This window comes from Stegostoma tigrinum, chromosome 9 (assembly GCF_030684315.1).
Source record: "Stegostoma tigrinum isolate sSteTig4 chromosome 9, sSteTig4.hap1, whole genome shotgun sequence".
NCBI lineage: Eukaryota > Metazoa > Chordata > Chondrichthyes > Orectolobiformes > Stegostomatidae > Stegostoma > Stegostoma tigrinum.
Window position 1 is genome coordinate 63,596,723 of NC_081362.1, and position 22,461 is coordinate 63,619,183.

The window sequence follows — 22,461 nt, forward strand, 5'->3', positions numbered from 1 at the left end:
TTCAAGAGGGGCAAGAGTTGCAACTCAACATGTCTGGGCAAAGACATTTCAGTAGGGAGAAGGGGTTAAAAAAGTGGGGGTGGAGCATTATATATGGAGAATCAATTATAGTTGTGAGGAGGGATTAAACACATATAATCATCCAATGAGGTTCTATGATTGACATCAGCAACAAAACAAAAAGGTCAGCACACTGCTTGGTGTGACTATTGACCCTAAATAGTGGCAAGCAGTCAGATCAGCAAACATGTAGCAGACATGTCAGTGTTGAAATAACAGGGCAAGAACAGTGATAGTTAGGGATATCAACAACCCAAATATGAACTGGGATAAAAGTTGCCATAATCCCAAAGGACCATAGGCGACGTGCTGAGTATAACCCAAGGGTCACCATGCCTCAGGCAAGGGTGAGAAAGCAGGTCCTTCCAGATAACCTTAGCTGGTGTGGGCAACAAACTCACTGTTGGAGTCATTCTGTACAGCAAATCAGCCGTCCAGCCATCTGAGCGAATCAATACTTGCACACACCCGCCACCTACCGACACTACCCCAAATGACAGTGTAAAAGACCCAGAAGTCCCAAACTTCTTCAATTACATTCTGGAAAACATTTTTAGCCAAAGCATTAAAAAACCAGTGGGTTAAAGGCTATAATTCTAGATTTAATCTTAGGAAACGAAGCTGGGCAGTGCATAGAGCAGCAGCAAATGATCATTCCAGATAGTGATCAGCATCATTACAGAGACAACGATTGTAAATTGGGGGAAAGCAAATTATACAGAGCTGACAGATGATCTGGCAAAAATTGACAGAACATGGTTGTTTGAAAGTAAGTCAGCAGTAAATCAGTGAGAGACATTCAAACATGAGATTATAGAGGCACAGCATAGTCATTTCCCCACAATGACAAAAGGGTGCCGCCGCCACACATGCAGTAGACTGGCTACGTAGAAACATAAAGGATAAAATCAAAAAAAGCTTACAACCACCTGAAAAAAATATAAAAAACTTTAGCAAGTTTTAGAGCGATGTAGAAAGCGCAGACAGGGCCAAAAAGAAAATTGAGAAAGCAAAGAGGACGAAAGAAAATATTACTGGTAAAATAAAAGACAAATCCAAAATGCTTTATGGTGAAGATTAACAAGAAGAAGGCGACCATATAAATAGTATGGCCTTATAGAGATATACATGGTAATTTGTGCCTGAATACACAAGAGGTGGGCAGGGTTCATAATGTGCACTTTTCCCTTGGTCTTCACAAGTGGGAGGATGCAGATGTTCCAGTTTCAAATTATTGGAGGAAGTGAACTTCTTGAAAGTAGATAAATCACCAGGTCCAGATGAATTGTATCTTTGATGTTAAACGAAGCTAGTAATGAAGTCGTGGATGCTTGATTCAAGTGAGGGACCACAGAATTGGAAATTTGTATATATTGTGCTATTGTTCAAAAAAATGAAGATACAATATTTATGGGATAGTTAGCCTGACCTTGGTGGTGGTCAAAATTACTCAAATCAATTACAGAGAAATAGAATTAACTTTAAGTTAGAAAGGCACAGATTAAATCAATGTCAGCATGGTTTTGTTACGGGAAAGTCAGGTTTTACAAACTTATTGACTTTTTAGAGAATATAACAAGAACAACTGATGAGGGTAGTGCAATGTATGTCATTTGCATGTATTTTATCAAGGCATTTGACAAGGTCCCACATGACAGGTTGGTGAGAAAATCAAACCCTAAGAGATTCAGGAGAATGCTTCGAGTTGGATCCAAAATTGGCTCAGTAGCAGCACCGTTTAATGAACAACAGAGGTTTCTGAAAAAGGGAAAACTGTTCCAGAGGCTGGGTCTCAGTGTTGGGTCCTTTGCTGTTTCTGGTTTATATTAACGATTCAGGCATAAATGACGGAGAGACAGGAGGAACTACAGAAAGAATCTGATATAACAAGGCGTAGAGCTGGATGAACACAGCAGGCCAAGATGCATCATAGGAGCACAAAAGCTGATGTTTCAGGCCTAGACCCTTCTTCAGAAATGGGGGAAGGCACGATTTGGAAACTTGCAGATAACATGAAAATTAGCTGCCCAGTCAAAAGTGAACAAGATGGCTGTCAACTGCAGGATGACATCAATGATTTGGTTGAGTGAGCGGAAGTGACAAATGGAATTTAATTCAGGAAAGTGTAAAGCAATGCATTTGGCAACGACAAGTAAAGCAAGAGAACACAATAAAGAGAGATGTTCGGAGTGGTAGAGGAAGCGGTCCCTGAAAGGTTGCTAAGGTGATAAAGATGCAATATGTGGAAACTTTCCTTCATTGGGTGTGGCATTAAATACAACAGCAGAAGCGATACAAGACACTGCAACACTTTGGGTTTGTGCACAGTCTGGTCACCACATTACAGCAAAGACATAACTACCTTAGAGAGTGCAGAGATATACAATAAAGTTGACTGGAATTGAAAATTGCAATAATGAATAAAAAAATTAGATAAGCTAGGCTTGTTTCTTTGAGAGAAAAGTAAACTGTGGGGTGACTGAATTGAGAAGTACACAATAATACAGACGTCATGGCCGCAGCAGAGGTCAGTAACAATCACTTATGGTGATTGGTGGAAGGATTACAGGGGACATGAGGAAAGCATTTTTTCACCCAGTGGGTGCTGGGAATTCAGAGCTTGCTCTGGTGCCAAGGTGGACACCTTCAGCTCATTTAAAAGGAACCTGAAAAACTACCAACCGGCTGCTAGAAATTGAGTTTAGAATGGGTGGCTAGTTTATACTGCCACTTGGGTTTAATGGCTTCTTTCTGCACCACAATTCTATGATTCTACACAAAAGACAAAAAACCGTTCTATGCAGAGAACATTTAATGTGAAATATAAATTAACAAATACGTTTTCTTTACAATTTTAGTCATAAACCTCACACTGCCACCTGCTATACTGAAAGAAACTGAACTGTTTATATATACACACACGTTATATATCACTATCCTACATAACATTTATATAGGATAAACATCAATTAAGTAATAAATTTTCACAAATTTTATGAACAAAGCATACTTTACAAGAATAAACTGAAACTTTTAATTCCCAGTATTGTATTTTAATTGCTGGTCCTCCTGTTTTCTTAAATCAGTACTTCTACTCTAATGCCCAACTTATTCAATTCTCATCCCTATTGTTTATATTATCTTCATTAGTTCCACTTGTGTTCCTAATTTTCAATGTTTAAATCCTGTTACTTAATTTTGCCCCTTATAGTTCTGCTCCTGATATTGTTCATTGTCCAAACACTCCAAACTCTCTATAAACCCAAATCCCAAAAAAAAACTTTCCTAATACAGATCCCAATATTTCACATTTATTAGTATTCTCTATTACATTTGTAATGACTAGAAACATAGCGTGTTCACCTCATATTGCCATCACCAGTCCTTACTGTTGTGTTATGTCTCTTGGTCAGTATATACCTCGAGATACATGGTCATGATAGCATCGCTGTTTATGATGGCAGGGCATAGAAGTGTCAGACTCCATCTTACTCTCAGATCACCTAATGCTAACAGAGGCATTACACTCTTGAACGTAGCACAGTCACTTAGATACATGTAAACATTCCATTCGCAAGTATATCTGTTGTATTCTTTAATACCATGGTATCCACTCACAATTTCGCATGTTATGAGGAATAATAATAGCACTGCATTTCAAAATACTATGCTGGGGGAAAATTTATTCCACTTGCCATTCAGCCATTACAAGCCACTCATCACCACCCACTCCACACATCATCAAGGCTCCTCTCATTATACATTCCAAAACTACAACCCTATAAATATGTTTCATTTCTCAACAGCACTGAACTCAAACATCCACGTTCTTCCATCTAAATATGATAGCGAACTCCATCCATGCACAGAAACAGGAGTTTCAGCCCCTTCATGCCTGTTTCACCATTCAATGAGAACATGGCTGATCTACATAATTCCATATCCCTGCCTCTGGCCCATATCCCTTATTGTTTTGCTTAAAAGAATAGAAATTTGTCTACCTCAGATTTCAAATTATATAACCGATCCACCATCCACTGCCATTTATGGAAAGGAGCTCCACATCACTTACTACCTTTGTGTATAGAAGTGCTTTCTAACAACTCTCCCGAATGGTCTGGCTCTAATTTCAAGTGCAGCAAGTGACACAGAAATTTTTGTGTCAACATAAAAATGCAGCACACCCTATTTGAAAAGACGGGTTCCATATGGGATTTATAAAATTCATGTCAACTTCTTTTGCATATGGTCTACAGATACTATACATATTACCATCACTGTATCATTGTTTGAATAACAATTTTATATTTACATGTTAAAATCCAGGCAAAATATTGATCTCCATTTACTTGCTACATTATTATGTCCTGATCCAGTTGGGTTCTGAACTGGAAATCAAGCCCCACTATTCCAGAAACCATCATAAAATTAGTCAAAATATCCAAAATTGCAAATTTACCTGGCTAATTGGGTTAAAAGAAAATACTCATCAGATTTCTGTAATTAAGAAGAAAATAACTGGTTTGTGATGAACAGATTGCCATTGGTAAAGACTGTCAGGAAATGTGAAGTTGTTAACTTATGATCCTATACATGAAACTCTATACTGTACTTAAAAATCTCCCTACACAAACAGACACAAACAGAGACAAGCGATAACAAGGTGTACAGCTGGATGAACACATCAGGCCGAGCAGCATCGGAGGAGCAGGCTCTTCTGATGCTGCTTGGCCTGCTATGTTCATTCATTTCTACACCTTAGTTATCTCAGATTCTCCAGCATCTGCACTTCTTACTATCTCTGAAACAAAGAGAGACAAGACATGGATATCAAAGGCAGGGGGAAAGCAAGAGAAACAGTTTGATAGCACCAGCCTGGACCACAGAATTTGTTGAGTAGCTTTCTTTTTCTTCCTATTGATAAACATTTGAGTTTTTTTGCCATTTACAAAAGATTGTTTTCACATCAAGGCTCACTTTCATTCACTGGTTGATAAATCAGTCTGTGCACTCTATTTAAATGTATTTATTCCTCCTTCAAAAGGGGATTTGCAGAGAAAAGTGAGCAGAAGACATCCAGATATTACTCCTTTCTGGTACTTCAACACAGTGGGAGGAGAGAGTGGGAGAGCAAAGGTGAGAGAGGTTTTTGATGCTGTCTCTTCGCAAGCTTGGTGGTTCCCTGCTGCATTACTCCCGCATAAGTCTCGAGCACCTAGCTGAACCCAATCACAAGCAACTATCCTTGGTTCATAACCCACTGGACCCTTGATGCCTCAGTGATAATGGGAACTGCAGATGCTGGAGAATCCAAGATAACAAAGTGTGGAGTACAGCAGGCCAAGCAGCATCTCAGGAGCACAAAAGCTGACGTTTCGGGCCTAGACGCTTCATCAGATGAAGGGTCCAGGCCCGAAATGTCAGCTTTTGTGCTCCTGAGATGCTGCTTGGCCTGCTGTGTTCATCCAGCTCTACACTTTGTTATCTTGGGCCCTTGATGTCTGTTTTCTTTTTATTGTCATCGTTCCAAGGAAAAACAACATTGCATACATTTCTCAGGTCACTCCAATTAATGTGATTTTTACAACGACAGGTCGTCCCTTTGCAGTGTCCTTGGTTTAAAGCAGGGTCTTGTGTTTTTAGTTCACAGTCCAAAGTAAAGGAAAAAGATATGGTCCTTAAAATAAATAGCCTCCCATCACTAGGTGGCAGTAATTCACCATCCTGTCACCAAAGGCAAGCTCAGAGTATCACCCTCATACCTCCACCACCTCTTTTGCCATTTGTTCTCTCTCGCTCAAAGATTTCCAATTATAGTCCACAACTCTTTGTTAAGTCTCTACTTGATGGTTCCAATGTAGTCCTAGCAGACCTGCCATATTGTACCTACTATAACATTGAAGTCATCTAAAACTCTGCTGCCTGTCTCTCTTAATGCACTAAGTCCTGTTTACCTATAACTCTTGCACACAGTGATCTACATCAATGCCCATTCAGCAACACCTCAATTCAAATTCTCATTCTTGTTTATAAATCCTTCAATGGGCTCCCTATCTTTGGAGTATCCCCTCACCCAGCAAGTGTCCAAGATACCAGTATTCCTCTAATTCTGAATAAAAACAAAAGAACTGTGGATGCTGTAAATCAGGGACAAAAACAGAAGTTGCTGGAAGAGCTCAGTAGGTCTGAGGAAGGGTCACCGGACCCAAAACGTTAACTGTTCTTTTTCTTCCCAGAGGTTACCAGACTCGCTGAGCTTTTCCAACAACATCTGTTTCTGTTCATCTAATTCTAGCTCCTTGGGCATTACCAGGCCTGCCTTCAGATGTCTAGGCACTAGCTCTGGAATTGCCTTCTTAAATCTGTCCAGTTCTCCCATCTCTTGTCAGACATTCCTTAATAATCTACCTGAATATCATTTTACATACTACAGAGTCTAATTTTGCTTTAATAATATTCCTGTAATTAAGCTGGGCATTTTATTGGGTTGAAGGCACCAGATGAAATAAAATTGCTCAGTCAAAAAGTTTCAGAAACCTGATCAGGTCAAACTAGACTAGGCTTAAAGAATGCAACTCTTTAACAACCTCATCACATCTGTTTTTCTGCCTCATTATTTTTATTTGTGATAATTCTGTTCCTACTCTGAAGATCCCATTATGGCTTTGACTGAACAGCTCGTCCTTTAGTGGAGGGAAGACATCTTAGTGGCATGATGTAAAGACAACAAACTCTCCCTCAATGTGTCAGCTAAACTAAGGAGTTGGTCATTGACTTCAGGAAGCAGAGCAGAGGTCATGCCCCTGTCTATATCAATAGTGCTGAGGTGGAGGTGGGTAGAAATTTCAAGTTCCTGGGAGCGAATATCATCAACAATCTGTCCTGGTCCATTCACATCGACACTCCTGTCAAGAAAGCACAGCAGTGCCTCTACTTCTTCAGAAGGCTAAGGATATTCAGCATGTTCACAATGACTCTGACCAATTTTTATAGATACACCACGGGAAGCATCCTATCCAGATGTATCACAGCGTGGTATGGTAACTGCTCTATCCAAGACAACAACAAATTACAGAGAGTTGTGAATGCAGCCCAGTCCATCACAAAACTAGCCTTCTTTCCATTGGCTCCACCTACACTTCCCACTGCTTCAAGACAGCAGCCAATGGAATGAAAGAGCCCTCCCATCCGTTATACTCTCTTCGACTAGGCAGAAGTTACAAAAAGGTTGAAAACACGTACCAACATGATTCCAGAACAGCTTCTTACCCACTGTTCTATTTGTGTCCTGCTCTTCAAGTCTTTACTGACAAATACAAGTACATTCCACGTAACTGTGCTGTACTCCAACGTCCTTGTGAACCAAGTATTCCACTGACAAAGGTCATAACCATTCTCTCTCGAAAATAATCCTTGTATTTACAATGAGCTATGCCTCAAGATTGACTACAGCCAAACTTTCTCACAGTTTACTTTTATTTTAAGTTTCTATCTCTTGTTGCTTTCTTTTCTTCATAATTCCCTACCCTCTAATCCTCCTATAGTCCTGTTTTGCTCCCCTCAATTCCTTTTTTATTACTACCCCATTGCTCTCCACAATTTGCGAATTATTAAAGAGACTTGGGGGTTCAGGTGCACAGATCTTAAAAACGCCACAAACAGGCATGGGAAATAATGAGGTTATTGGAATATTGGTGCTAAAATACAGAGGACTGGAAAATTATGAAGAACTTACTTTGCAGCTGTACAAAACCCTGGTAAGACCCCACTTAGAGTACTCAGAGCAGATCTGGGAAGCAGATCTTCAGAAGGATGTATTAGCCTTGCAGAGTTCTAAGAGTGTACCTGGACTTCAGGGGTTAACTTATGAAGCGAGATTATATAAATTGGACCTATCTTCTCTAACATTTAGAAGGTTGAGGAGTGATCTGATCAAAGCCTTCAGGATATTAACAGGAAAAGGCAGAGTAAATAAAGATAAACTATTTCCACTAATTGGGAATTCTGGAAACAGGGGTTATAGTCTAAAAATTAGAGCCAACCAGACGTTCAGGAGAGACGTTAAGAAGCTCTTCTACACACAAAGATTGGCAAATGTTTCGAACTCCCTTCCACAAATGGTAATTGATGCCAGATCACTTTAAATTTTAGAAATGTGAGCGGTAAATTTTAAGCAAAGGTATATACCAAAGGCAGGTATGTGGAGTTAGACTATAGATCAGTCATGATCTTACTGAATGTTGAAGCAGCCTCAAGGGGCTGAATGACATATTCCTGCTTCTATGCTCCTACTACAAAAAAAAACAAATTTAAGACCACTTAAAAAAAACCTTACATGAATGCTCACGATCGAGTTATCTCAAATTGCATCACACACTGAGTAATTCTTTACAAGTTGAGTTACAGCTGTCACTTAGAGAAACATGGCATCCAATTTGTGCACAATTATCCACAAATGATTCATTTCTAAGCAACTAATTCGGTGACACATATTGGCCAGGGCCTAGGGAAATTCTTCTGCTCTTCTTAAAGTAGTACCATGGGATTTTTCAAATCCAGCAAGGTTGACAGTAAACTCAGGTGTTGCTACAATCTTATTCTTAGGTGTCAGTTTATTTTTTGTTTATGCAAAAGCATCCGTTCCAACAAAATGAGTATGTTACAAGTTAAACTAATTTCTGCCTTCCTTTCTTCACCAAATAGTAGTAACATTTGATGTTTCCCATGATGTTTAAAGAGATTCCAAATTTCAGAACCTCTCTTCAATGATTTGGCGCTGCTATTCCTTCCTTATCAGCTTCCCCTCACCAGTTCTTTCAGTTGCTTTTCTTCCCCTTGCCTCCTATTCTTCCTACTGCTGTTTCTTGATTCAAGTGAATCTGATTCAAGTCAATTTGATTCAAAATTTCAAGGAAAAAGAAGTAAAATTTTTTAATGAACGGATGTGGTCAGTCATTCCAGAGGGACAGGATGGATGGGAGCCCCAACGCCATCTACCCTAAGGCCTTCGCCATCTTAAAGTTCTCTTTATCAGGAGTATGCCCTGGATGCATCATCTATTGCCCTGATGTCTGCCTTCAGAGCCAATGGCCTCTTGTTAGAATCAACTCTCACATACATTATTCAGACTTTGTGCACTTAAGAGTGATGACATCACCTACTGACTCCAGACAAAACTGACAATATCCTCACTGATATAATATTCTGAGCTCCTCAGCTGAGGTGATATGCTATGCGCTAGTACTTTACTTGGAGTAAATTGAGAGGTGATGACAAAATGGGACACCGATATTTAAAATCGAGAGAACGTCAATGGCTCAGAAGTATCTGTCACAGAGATCCTTGATATCAACAAGCTTAACAATCTGGCATGGTGCATTATGAGAAACACATGTATTATTTGGCCTGCAGATCAAAACATGTCATTTTTATTTTCTAATTCATGAGTCAGACAATTGGCAGAAGGGTTAAAATAATTTGGCACAGATAACGTGGTAGTAATAACACAAACTGTCAGCATTCGTTAGTGGTATTGCTCTTATATTCTCAGCATCTTCTGGTGTTCATACACACACCACCCATGCTTCCATCTGAAGCTTCCCAGAATACAACCACCGCCCAAACATGAAACAATTTGTCCTTTTATGCTGTTGGTATCACTGTTAAAGTCTATGAGAGAGCAATTCTTTCTAACCAAGATGTAAATGGCTTAGTGAGCAGTGTGCTAAGTCCACAAAATTTGCTGAGAATTTCATGGTCCATAAAAAACAAATTGTGTTTGTGAAATTTGAATATTCCCATTTAAGATAAAATTTGGAAATGCATTTTCATAAAGTCTGTACAACTTCAGGTTCTCTTAGTCTCTGCATGTTTCATTACTCATCCGCAAAATTTTGTGTAAGTACGTATATGTTTATGTATTTTACTTCCTGATTGCTGTGAGAATACTTGAACGTTGTCATTTATTTGATGGCATAATTGTTGCCCTGCCTCAAGATCTTCTGATCTCAGTGCTAGATTCAAAGTAATGCAGGGAAAAGAGAAATCCATAACACAGTGATTGAGTGAATTTGTGGGCAATGATACTTAAGATCAGTGGCATGCACCATTGTTTTGGCAGTCAATGCTAAATCTAGACCTTGATCTAAATGTCTCAAGTTCAATCAACACAAGAATACCATACATTACATAGAAGATGGAGTCTTCAGTTCTTTCTCATCTCCATTATTCTGAAGCATTCTTAAATAGTGCCGTAATGCTACAAATGGAGAAAATGCTCATCACACAACACTGAGTTCACAGTTGGAGGAGGACAAATGTGTGAGCATTCAATGTTTGGATGCAAACCATGAACAGCCAATTCTGAAAAGTTACGCACACAAGATATTAACTTGCTTCCTTATTTCATAGATGAAAATTAACTTGCTGAATATTCCTAACTTTTATTAACTTCAGATTTTCAGTATTGTCAGTAATTAGCATATTATTTCCTGCTAAGGATGGTCTGTACCCAGCTAGGACATGGAATGATGAAAACCTAGTTTGATTTTTTGTTATTATTTACATGCTTCAGAAGCAATTAAATCGTGAATTTGCATTTTGTTATTGAAACTGCTCAGCGAATGGATTATTTTCAAGCTTCAGAACAGTGACACACTATGGAAACAAAATGGCCATAAATTACAATAAGCAGACAATTCTGCAGCTTACCCTCCACATCACACATCGAATATATAACATTCAGAAGACAACTGTTCGTTGTATCATCTTTGACATCTTGGTCAGTCACTGTTCTTTTCTTCAAACAAATGAATTAAAATCCACACACATGAACACTTCAGAACATATTACTAAATGGAAGTCCACAGTTATAATTAAGGCACTGTCTGATTTCTCCACTATTTAACCCATGGAACATAAATTTAAGATTCTTCAACTATTACACGAGAGATTAGTTATTTTTAAGAGAATGGAAATGCCAAGAGCCTAGTGATAGCCTCCACATTTGTTGGTTTCAAGGTGACTGTCGAGTAATTAATCTGCAGAGGGTCGCTCCCCAGTGAGTGCAACCTGCTTTGTATCCCTCTCCCCAAGTGCCCAACTTTTTTGCAAGCAAGTTCCAGTGGTGGTGACTGGCTGTGCAGAGTCTTCTACCTGTTTAGAATGGACCACTCACCCCTGGTCATTCAAAACGTGCCAATCAATCAATGGGGTTTGTCACATGGGACTTCCCTTGTTTTGCACTCCTTGATCCAAAGGATGTCTGATAATGGATTTTGCTCAGGAAAGTTGTTTCATGTGGAAAAATGAGATGGAAGGTGGACAGGAAAGCGATCAGACAGGTCATTGCAGAGTGAGAAACTGGGGTACAGCATGGATAGCTTCAGTCAGTTTCAGAGATTTCACTGCTGATGGACGTATGGGGGGGGTCTGACATATGAAGGGACAGGAAGCAAGGGAAGGGCTGCTGAGTGGTGCAGTTACTATATGCACTGCTGCATTCAGGTGAACCTCAACAAAGTGGGTCTTTATGATGTCCTGTGACTGACAGGTTAATTATTGAACTGAAAGGATGGCTCAGTTCACATACTGGGGGGCACCTGTTGATCTACTGACTGCATTGAAAAACACTGGCATGGAAAGAAGATAAACATTACGAAAAGGAGACAGGTCATGAAAGTTTTTCACTTTGAACTGATCAGGACTAGGAGCAAGAAAGAGACTTGACAGAAGAGACACCAATTTATATAACAGGAGAAGAGTGCTGATTAGTTGCACCATCATTAGCTTGAGGATGCAAGGGCAGTTAACTGTTGATCATAGTTCACAGAATAAAATCTGTTTAGTTATTGAGTTGCTGCGGGAATTCATCAGAAATTGACAGGCCCCATGATTTCTACTTTCTCCAAAGCAGACAGTGTAATGGCTGTATAAATTCCTTTTGCCTACATAAAGCAAGTGCCTGAAAAGGGCCAGTGGTACTATTCTAGCCACCAAACCAGAAGGTCCAAATTTGAGTCCTGCTTGTCCCACAAGTATCCCGTAACATGCCTGAACAGATCTATTAAGTTTTTTTTAAGAAATGGTCAACCAGTTTTAGTTCTCAAAGTTGCCCAGTACATCTCAAATTACCTTGATCATGGAAGGTACCTCGAGTGTTTGAACAACAGATGAAACTCTCAGTCTTAGGCGGTTAATTTGCAGATAACCTATGAATGGTCTTCTCCACTGAGAGGATACTATCATTGAGTCATAAATATTTTGGTCTTCCACACAGATGAGCAAGGTAGACTGTTTCGGTGCAGGTTTACTGCCAGGTAATCTTACGCTGTACTCCTGACAAAGGCATGACTGTATCAAACGACACATCCCACTGGTGATTTGTTTTGGGGAGAATATGGATCATTGACAATCAGCCCTCCCTTGCAAGCCTCAAACAATTATCAACAGCATTAGCTGTAATTTAACATTTGGACAGAATTTGTTAAATAATCCAGACTGTGCGAAGAATTACGCCAGTAACCAATTAAAACTGAACTGTTGCACTCAGAATGGATTACATTTATACTTGCTCGAAACAATTGATTTGATACACGCAAGACCCCGTTTTATGTAGGCAAAAGGAAATCATGCATAATTGCATATTTTTATTGTGGAAATCATTCATGGAGGCTGCCAAACTCTAGGTTCCCATGGCAACAGCCTGGCCAATTACATGAGGTGGAGGGTGCGGATGACCTAGTGCTATTACCACTAGGCTATTAATCCAGAGATTCTGGTAACATTCTGGGACCTAGGTTCAAATCCTACTTTGGTTGATGACAGAATTTGAATTCAATAAAAATGTGAAAGTGGGAGGCCAGAGATGGCCATGAATCCTTTACCAATTATCAGGAAAAAAACCCACCTGGTTGACTAATGTTCTGTAGGGAAGGAAACTGCAGTCCTTATCTGGCCTGGCTTACATGTGATAACAAACTAAATGCAGTGTGGCTGACTTTCAACTGTCCTGTGGATAATAATTGCTGGCCTGGCCACATTCCCCGAGTAATAAAGAGTTTGTCTGGTTTGGAAACAAAGATTGACAATTAATTGTTCCTGTTACATCTCCATGCCAATGAAGATATAACCAACCAGCACTCACTTCTAATGCTAGACAACTTAATGACCTTTACTCGCCAAAGTCAGGTTCTTGCATCTTTGTCCTAATGAGTGCAACTCAAAAGGCCTCAACTTCTTGTCTCCTTTTTAGCAGTGTTTAAAATCTATTTAATTATTTCTGGTTGGAGGAAGCAAAAAAAATGAAGACAAGTTTTTCTGAGTTTTAATCTCTTGGTAAAGAATCAACTCATATTAGCAGACTGCATAGTTGGAATGATAAACATGTCATAAAACACTTTTCATATTTGGAAGGAAGTGATGTAGGAAAGTTCAAAGAAACACTGACCAGACGAGTTTCATAAGAGAAACATAAAATTGTAACCAAACATAACAGTGCAATTTCAATGAAGAACAGACTAAGGGGAAGTAAAGAATGAGAATGACAAAGCTAAAGAGAACAATGATAACAGTGATAAAAAGGGCAGAGGAGCAGATAGTAGCAAACAAAAATTGAAACTATCCTAAGACATTGAGCAGCCTTATGGAGATAGCAACTTCTACAGTATGTGACTATTAATCTATTAATCAGGTTATACACAAGCACTTACTGACTTGGAATTTTTTTTTGCTTCTTCTGCCAGGGCAATGCTTCTCGTACCTAAATGACAAACAACAAAACGTACACCTTACAATATAATAAAGGATGCATTTTGGAGGATGAGAAACAAAAAAGTACAATGCCACTGAAACAGCGATCTGAGGATTCTCACACATACAAACTAAGACTGTGACAAAGACAGTTGACAAAAGCTGCGAAAGACTTCATGAACACAAGAATTCAAGTAGAAGCAACAGTAGAAAAGCCAAAAAAATTTCTGCATAACCCCTACATAATGCAACAAGACACCACAAGTGGATTGAGCTGAACTTCACATTTCAGGAAGGAGGGAGCAGAACAAAGATTTGGCAGGTGGATTCCTCAAATCACAGGACTGACATATTAAGAGACACTGCATTGGTCACTGGAGTTCCTAAGATATGGGGAGAATCTCACAGAAACCGAAAATCCGAACAGGACTTGACAAGGTAAACATAGGAAGGACGTTCCTGGTGACGGGGCTGTAGAAGTTCAGAGTGACAGAGGAATATTTGGCTGTTAGACCACAGATCACTGAAAGCCACAGGACAGTTTAACAGGTTATAAGAGCAGGGAGGTTACGGTTAGGCTGTACTGAAACTTCATACTCCAAATATGGCCTAACCTATGCACAGTTCTGGTCACTGCATGATAGTAAGGACACGATTGCATAGGAGGAAGTGCTGAGGAGATTCACCAGGATGTTACTCGAGGTGGCGCACTTTAACTAAGAAGGGAGGCTGGATTGGTTTGGATTGTTTCTTTGAGAGCAGAAAAGGGAGACAGAGGATCTGACTGAATTTTTGCAGATGAAGAAATTGGCAGGGCAGATGAAAAGCAGTTGCTCCTCTGCGTTGAAGGGTCAATAACAAGGGGGCATAATTTTAAGATGAAAGTCAGGAGGTTTAGGGGAGATATGAGGAAAAATATTTTCAGCCAGAGAGTAGTGGGAATCTGGAATGCATTGACTGGGAGGTTAGTCGAGGCAGGACACCTCACAACCTTTTAAAAAAAGGTACGTGGATGTGTCACAACATTCAGGGCTAAAATCACAAGGGACATAGATAAAGTGAATAGCAACAGTCTTTTCCCTCGGGTAGGGAGTTCAAAACTAGGGGGCATATTTTTAAAGTGAGAGTAGAGAAACTAAAATGGGATCTGAGGGGCAACTTTGAGAGTAGAGAAACTAAAATGGGATCTGAGGGGCAACTTTTTCCAGAAAGGCTAGTTTATTCTACAAACAAACTCTCAGAGGAGAAGTTGGTAGATGCAGGTACAGTTACAACATTTGAAAGACATTTGGACAAGTACATGAACAGGAAAGGTTTACAGGCATATGGGCCAAATGCAGGCAAGTGGGACTAATTTAGTTTGGGAAACTTAGTTGGCATGGACGAGGTGGACCAAAGGGTCTGTTTCCGTGCTGTATGACTCTATGACAAGTGCTGAAAAGTGGGGCTAGTGTAGATATACAATAATTTTTTGTCAGCGTAGAATCAACGGGCCAAATTGCTCCTTCTGTTTGAGATGACTATGACGGGAGAGTCCAGAACCAGGGGTTGCAGTCTAAGGATACAGGGTGGGCCATTTGGGACAGAGATGACAGAAATTTCTTCATCTCGACAGTGGTGAGCTTTTGGAATTCTCTGTCAGAGAAAGTAGTTGAAGCCATAAAACTGAATATTTTCATGGAGATATAATTGTTGTGGCTAAAGGGATGAAAGGGTATGGTGAGAAAGTGGAAGGAGGACGCTGGGTTAGATGATCAGCCATTATCATAATTAATGGCAGAATTGACTCAAAGGTTCAATGGCCTACACGAGCTCCTATTTTCTATGTTTCTCAGAAGATTAACCAGACATAAAGAGGAAATTTTGCTGAGGACAAGAGACTTGAGTTATCTGGATCATTAACTTCTATGTTCCAACTGAACTGGGAACAGGACAGCAATAATCAATCTTCACTACTCCACAAATGTAAAAATAACCTGTTTAAGCAACAAGATGGATTAATTTGCCTAACTGATTGACATTCAGGCAAAAACCATTCATAATTCCTTTACACTCCTGACTTGTACCTTGTAGATAATAGTTAGACTTTGGGGAATCGGGTAGTGAGTTATCTGCTGCAAGCTTCCTAGCCTAGTATTACCTGGGTCCAGTAACAATACCACCAGGCCATTGCTTTCCCATGGACAAAGCTAGATTTAAAATTGCCAACGTCATCCTGTAAAATAGCCAGACAAAAAGAACTGCAGATGTTGTAAATCTGAAACAAAAGAGTGAAATTGCTGGAAAGCGCAGCAGGTCTGGCAGCATCTGCAAAGAGAAATCAGAGATGACATTTTGGGAAGGGTCAAAGGACCCGAAACATTAACTCTGATTTCCCTTCAGATGCTGCCAGACCTGCGGAACTTTTCTAGCAACTTCTGTTTTGTCTGTGAGCCAAAACATTTGTTCTTTTACTTCAGTAACATCTACTAACTCAATACATACACTTGGGTAAAATCAAAGTTTATGGATGATGGAGATTTGAAACAAAAACAGAAAGTGTTACAGAAACTCGGCAGGTCTGGCAGCATCTGTGGAAAAAGCAACAGCATTTACGTTTCAAGTCTAAACTGAACCGCCATATCGGACTGGGCACAAGCTCTGCTTCGCTCTCCACAGGTATTGCCAGACCTGCTGGCATGCTTCAACATGTATTTTTTTATTGCATACACTTGGGTCCCTTGAAAAACAATACTCATAATACAATACAGCAATATTCATAACTAGAGGGCGTTAAAGGAATTTTTAAAAGTTGTGTTGATATTGTTTCAAAAGGTGAGTTCCTGACAGTTATTGGAGAAACACAATGTCATATGTGTTTCAACACCATGGGAATGTGGGAGATATCAAAGTTGACCTCAACGAGGAGGGTACAATGTGCCATAACAGGACTCTTCATCACTGGACACTAAGTCAGGGTGGGCAGGAGGAGAAAAAAAGGGTAGAGGTTGACAAATGAAGACATGGAATCTCTTAGGGCTTTGCTTGTAATCACTATCAAATGCCTAATGCTGAAAAAGTGCATATTTAATTTTAATCAGCAAAAAACAAGTCAAAGATTGCCTTGAATGCTGTGACTAATAATATCTGTTCCTACTCTAATGCATTAAAAATGACCACTTGAAATGAGTCACCTCAGGCTCACGGAATTTGAAATTCAATCCAAGCCAGAGCTTTTCCAGCTTTAAAACACACGAGACCTTCAAATGCTTTTCATGCATCCATGTAGATAGAAGGTAGTGTTAGAGAGCAGAAGTACACTTTGATAAAGGACTCTGTTTCCTCATAAATCTTGATAAAGCTGGGGGTAAAAACTACCAAGTCATCAAATTCAAGATTTTAAGACAGTCAACCACCAAATGCATAGTGGCATTCAGTCTATTACTCACATCTTATTCTCAAAATTACAGGAAAGGATACATATGTTAAAAAATAATTTAAGCAAGGTTCTCTTACCAAATGGAATAACAGTATTGGAAAAACTCTCAAACTACCAATTCTAAGAGAATAATCAGTCAGTTAAACCAAGCCTGCACTTCCACATTGGAATTTCCCTCGCTCTTGTAGACTGTATGGAACTCTTGTTCACATATCATTTGGTAATAATATCCTGTAGCCCAATTTTTGCAGACAGTATAGAACTGAGCATGTTGCAGTTAGTTTCTAATCTACAAATCCACCTTTTATGGAAAAGTCAAAAGATTATTTGAGGCAAAGAACAGGAAGGAGTACTCATTATTGATCAGGTCAGGTCAACAGAAATGAATTTTGAATTGTTTTAAGAAAGAGATGGTATCTTTTAACTCCAGCAGGCCCATGGTCTGCTAGACAGATGAGAAACTGTAACTGAACCAGGACCAATTAGTTTGTACAACAAAATAGTCAGTATTATCAGGACAGAAGGAGAAATGGCAAAAAGCTAGTAAATAATTTGATATTTTAAATACATGATTGAATCATTTATAAAAATCAGAACACTATGTACATTGGCTGCAAAGTAAGAAGTCAGATGTGAGAAAAAATTCCAACTTGTGTGCAAAAGTTATTGGTCAAAAACATAAAAAAAGGTACTATATCAACATGGAGACCAAAATGATGAGAGACAGGTAACAGAAAGCAGAGATTAGTGACGGCTTTTCAGACTGGAGGAGGGTATGTGAATTCCTGAAAAGTTAGGAACATTCTTCTTCCTGATACACATTTAAAAAAAAGGTCCAGACCTTGGTGTGCAGGGCACAAACTGAAATTCTGGAAATAGGTCAAATTTGATAATATTGTCATCTGGTGAGGAGATGAGTGTGGAATTTCAAAAAGACACAAACAATTTAGTGGAACAGATGGACAAATGCGAAATGGTTCATTTTGGCAGGAAGAACATAGGAAAATCATGAAATACTGGTTTGACCTCATCTGGACTCCTGTTTTTGGTCTGGGTGTCACACTTGAGGAAAGGCCTTAGCAGTGCACAAGGCATTCATGAGTGTCGTTACAATGATGTGGAACTTTTGTTAATAAATTGAGACTATTCCTTTGTAGCAGAGGAGGTTGAGAAAAGATTTCAGAGAGATAATCAAAATCCTGAAGCGTTTGGACAGAGGAGGTGGGAAATTCTGTTCGTAGCAAGATCAAGAACATATATTACTGTAATTGTAAAAGAAACAAAGGAGGAAGGAGAGACAACATTTTAAAGGCAACAAGTGGTAAAGATCTAGAATGCACTGTCTGAGAGTAACTGCATTAGTTCAATAGGGACATTCAAGAGGGAATTGGATTATTATCAGCAAGGTAGAAAATGCAAAGTCATGGAAAGAGGCTGGGGGTAAATGGAACTGTGCGCATTGCTGATTTGGAGAACCAGTGCAGACATTACAGGAAACTCAGCGATTCTTTGTAGACACTTAATCCAACATGGTGTTTTATTGGTTAACAATTTCAAATTGTATACTGGAAATTTAATTGTCAAAGCGTGCAGATGGCACAAGTCTCCCCAGCCTGGACTCAAAATTAACAGTAGTAATTTGAGAGAAATACATACGAGTGTCCACATCTATGAAACTGGACTGAGTTAAAGAATCAGTACCATTACAGGGAGAGAGCAATTGCAGAAAGCTGAATAAAGGAATTATGCATCGAGACACCAATTAGAAAACAAATATCAAAACACTGACTCTAAAGAGCTTTGAGAAATTCAGTGGTCATGCAAAGCATTAGATAAATGCAAGTATTTCTTTTCGTAATAACCAAAGGTTTTTAATGCAAATTTGGAAGTGGACTTTATAACAGTAGGAAATACAAAGCTAAAACATGTTTGAAATTAACAAGTAAGTTAGGAGTTGTGATCATTTTTAAAGCGTTTTTGTTCAAAGTTGGCAAGCAACTCACGAGTAAAGATTAAGCACAGCAAAAATTTAATTCGTGGCCTGCTTCTACAGAAACAAAGGGAAGGGAGGAGCTGTTTCTGCCAAAAGTACGTCAGAACACAAACTTATATTTAGCACAAGATTTTATCAAACTGTCCAACAGATGGACTCCACTTCTCTTTTGGCAGCTGTGTAGCAAGTAACTGCTTTTTTGCTGAAGTTATAAAAAGCAAGATGGCAAACCCCACAGAAGTTCCCTCAAAGTTTTCTTGACCAGTTCTAGGGAAAGGCTACAGCAAACTATAGCAAACCCACTATAGCAAACACAGCCAATTTAAGCAGATAGTTCCAGATAGCAAGCATATAGCTATAGGCTTTCATAACAATTAGGAACAAATGAAAACAAATAGTGCTCAAGTGCCAAATCTAGGATTATTGTCAGCACAGACTAACACTATTGAGGATACTGGACATCAGAACGAAATGCTGGAAACGCTCTGCAAATTTGGCAGCATATAAGGAGACAGAATAAGAGTCAATGTTTCAAGTCAGTGGCACTTGATCAGGAACAGATACAAACTAGAAATTTCAACATCGTGCCACAATATGCTGTTAAAACAAATAGACAAACCATGTTTCTGCTATTTACGCATAAATGTCACAGCAACTTGAAGTGAAGGCAGGTGCATGGTTACCATAGAAATCCACAAGTTGATGTGAAAGGTGTGCCAGTTCAGTCATTAGTTTGGCAAAATTACATCCTGTTGTCTGCCTTATCATTCAAAAATGCGTTGAGTAGCATAAAGTTACTGTATGCGCATGCTAGATAAGATTACAGAGAATTACTCCACTTAAATAGGTCATTCAACCCAACTAGTGTAATCTCATGCTTACGCTCTATGAGAGCGTTCTCCTGCTCTACTCTAACTCTATCAACGTAATGATTTTTATTTGTCCCTCGTGTACCAATATAGTTGACTATCAAATGCATCAAATTCACTTTGTCCACTCGATGTACCGTACGCAGATATAGTTGTTTAACACTTCTATGGTTAAAATTCCACTGAATATTGTTGGAAAAAGTGAATATAATTACTCAAATATCAGGAAAGTGAGCAAAGTTTAATTTCTTACATTTAGTTTTGGGCATGAGAAGCTCCTCCTTTTAGGTTCTGGTTGTGGGGGGGGTTTTAAAAACATCAAATTAAAATTTATAGCATTTTCTTTTACATTGTCACTTTTTTCTCTTCAAAACCCATCTTTCCTCTCCTCGGTTTCGCCTTCTGTATTTGATTTGTCATCAAATGCATCAACACTAAATTACGCTTCTTTCCCAGTACTTTCCACAATCTTTCAATCAGATTGGTTAAGGTGGCACACAGATCAATCCTTGTCTTGCAAATACTGTTACTAGATTCCCGATTTCCCTCATTGTAATGACGAACAGCTGGCACATTCAGTAACATACATGTGCTAAAAACCTAATGTGTATTAGTCTGTCAAAGGTAAAGTGCAGTTTGATCACTATCAGCAAATTATGACCCATGATGGTGCATGGATAATAGCTATCCTGTTCAAGCCATTTCTTGCTCCATATTGTCCAAACTCTTGAAAGTCACTCACGGTCATGAAAAGTATCTCAATTATCTCAAATTGAACAAGGTATCTCAAAGATTTGAGCTAAACGTGATGTTTTACTCCATTTCTATGCAGTGGCAACACAGTGCTCACCATCAAAAGGATACTGTAGTCAGTCAATCTAAAAAGATGCCCTGCCTATTGTAGAACTGAGTAATGTAGTTTAATGAATTTCAGTGCAGGTGTAATGCAACGTATGAAGGTTCCAAGATTGTCAGATCACATAAAACAGTATAACAACACAACAGATAGCAGTAGGACATTCAGACTTCAAGTCTGTCTCACCATTCCTTAAGATCAAGGCTGATCTGCCCTAGGTTTCAACTCCTCTTTACCTATCAGATGCTCATCACCCCAACTGCTCAATATTTCAAAAATTTACTTACCTCCTTCTTAAATACATCCAGTGATATAGCCTCTACAACTCTATGGGGTAAAGAATTCCTGATATTCACTTTATAATGAAGAAGGAATTCTTTCTTATCAGTTTTAATATAGAGTGTCCCTTATTCCTGAACTATGTCCTTCATTCAACATCCTGTCAACATCTACCTGTCAAGCCCCTTCAGAATCTTGAACAAAAACAAAATTGCTGGAAAAGCTCAGCAGGTCTGGCAGCATCTGTGGAGGAAAAAAACAGAGTTAATGTTTCAGGTCTGGTGACCCTTCCTCAGAACCCTCAGAATCTCATATGTTTTAATGAGATCACCTCTTATTTTACTAAGTTCTAGTGAATATAGGCCTAACCTGTTCAGCCACTTTTAACAAATAAACCCCTTCATTCCAAGAATCAGCCCACTGAATCTCTTTTGAACCACCTCCAACTGCCTTTTATAGAAGGCATGGGTGAGGCCATAACAGGAGTACTGTTCTGGTCACCATGTTACAGGAAGGAAGTAATTGCTCTGGACAGAGTAGGTTTGTCAGTCACATTTGCAGTGTGGTGCAAATGTATGCGCACTAGAAGCTGCATGTAATAATACACAGGGCCTTGTTTTCTAAAGCAAAATTAATGTTTATGCACTGTGCCCGTTTAAACTGAACAAAATAAGCAACGCCCATTGCTCCGAGAAATGAACATGCAATGTCCTGATCAGAGTTAACCTGTCTGGTTTGAAGTCTAAGCAACGTCAGGTCAGTATCCACTGCATTAGTCTGGCAACACCTGTATCAGAGGCCACTTTCCAACCTCTCATATAGTTGGCTTTCTTCTTTATTTGTATTCTTAGGGATTGGGCTGATGAGTGCAAACCAAAAGCTTCAAATAAAGGTGTTCCTTTTTCAACTGAACCGAATATAAAACAAAATGTTCAGAAATGATAATATTCACACTTCACCATAGTTGCACTTTGAGTTCAACATGTGCAGCACAAGGCCGTCCTTTGTGACTGACAGAATACAACCTTTTAATGACAAAGCAGGTATGACGACTTGACAGTCCATTTAGGTAATCACTGAGTTGCCCAAGGTTCGAGGGACAGTCATTAAAATTCCTGGTTTTATCTGAGGCTCAAATGGCTGAATGAGGATCTCTATCTTCAAGTGACACAAAAGATGTCTAATAAAATGAAGACAAATGTTTTTGCTCAGCTTGATGCAAATTGTGCGAGAAAAC

At 39.1% G+C, this 22,461-nt stretch overlaps 1 protein-coding gene across 9 annotated transcripts in view; it reads right to left on the reverse strand.

The window, feature by feature from the left end:
* LOC125454927 (transcriptional-regulating factor 1) overlaps positions 1 to 22,461 on the reverse strand; it is a 251,903-nt gene that overhangs the window by 80,926 nt on the left and 148,516 nt on the right. For 5 of the 9 annotated variants that reach the window (XM_059648596.1, XM_059648599.1, XM_059648601.1 and 2 more), the window contains one exon: positions 13,770 to 13,819. The exons of 2 other annotated variants lie outside the window; for them this stretch is intronic. The gene's annotated coding sequence lies outside the window, so the exon portion shown is untranslated. Of the gene's footprint in view, positions 1 to 13,769; positions 13,820 to 19,903; positions 19,929 to 22,461 lie in introns of those variants that run through there. 2 more of the 9 variants (XM_048536258.2, XM_059648598.1) reach the window with 2 other exon arrangements.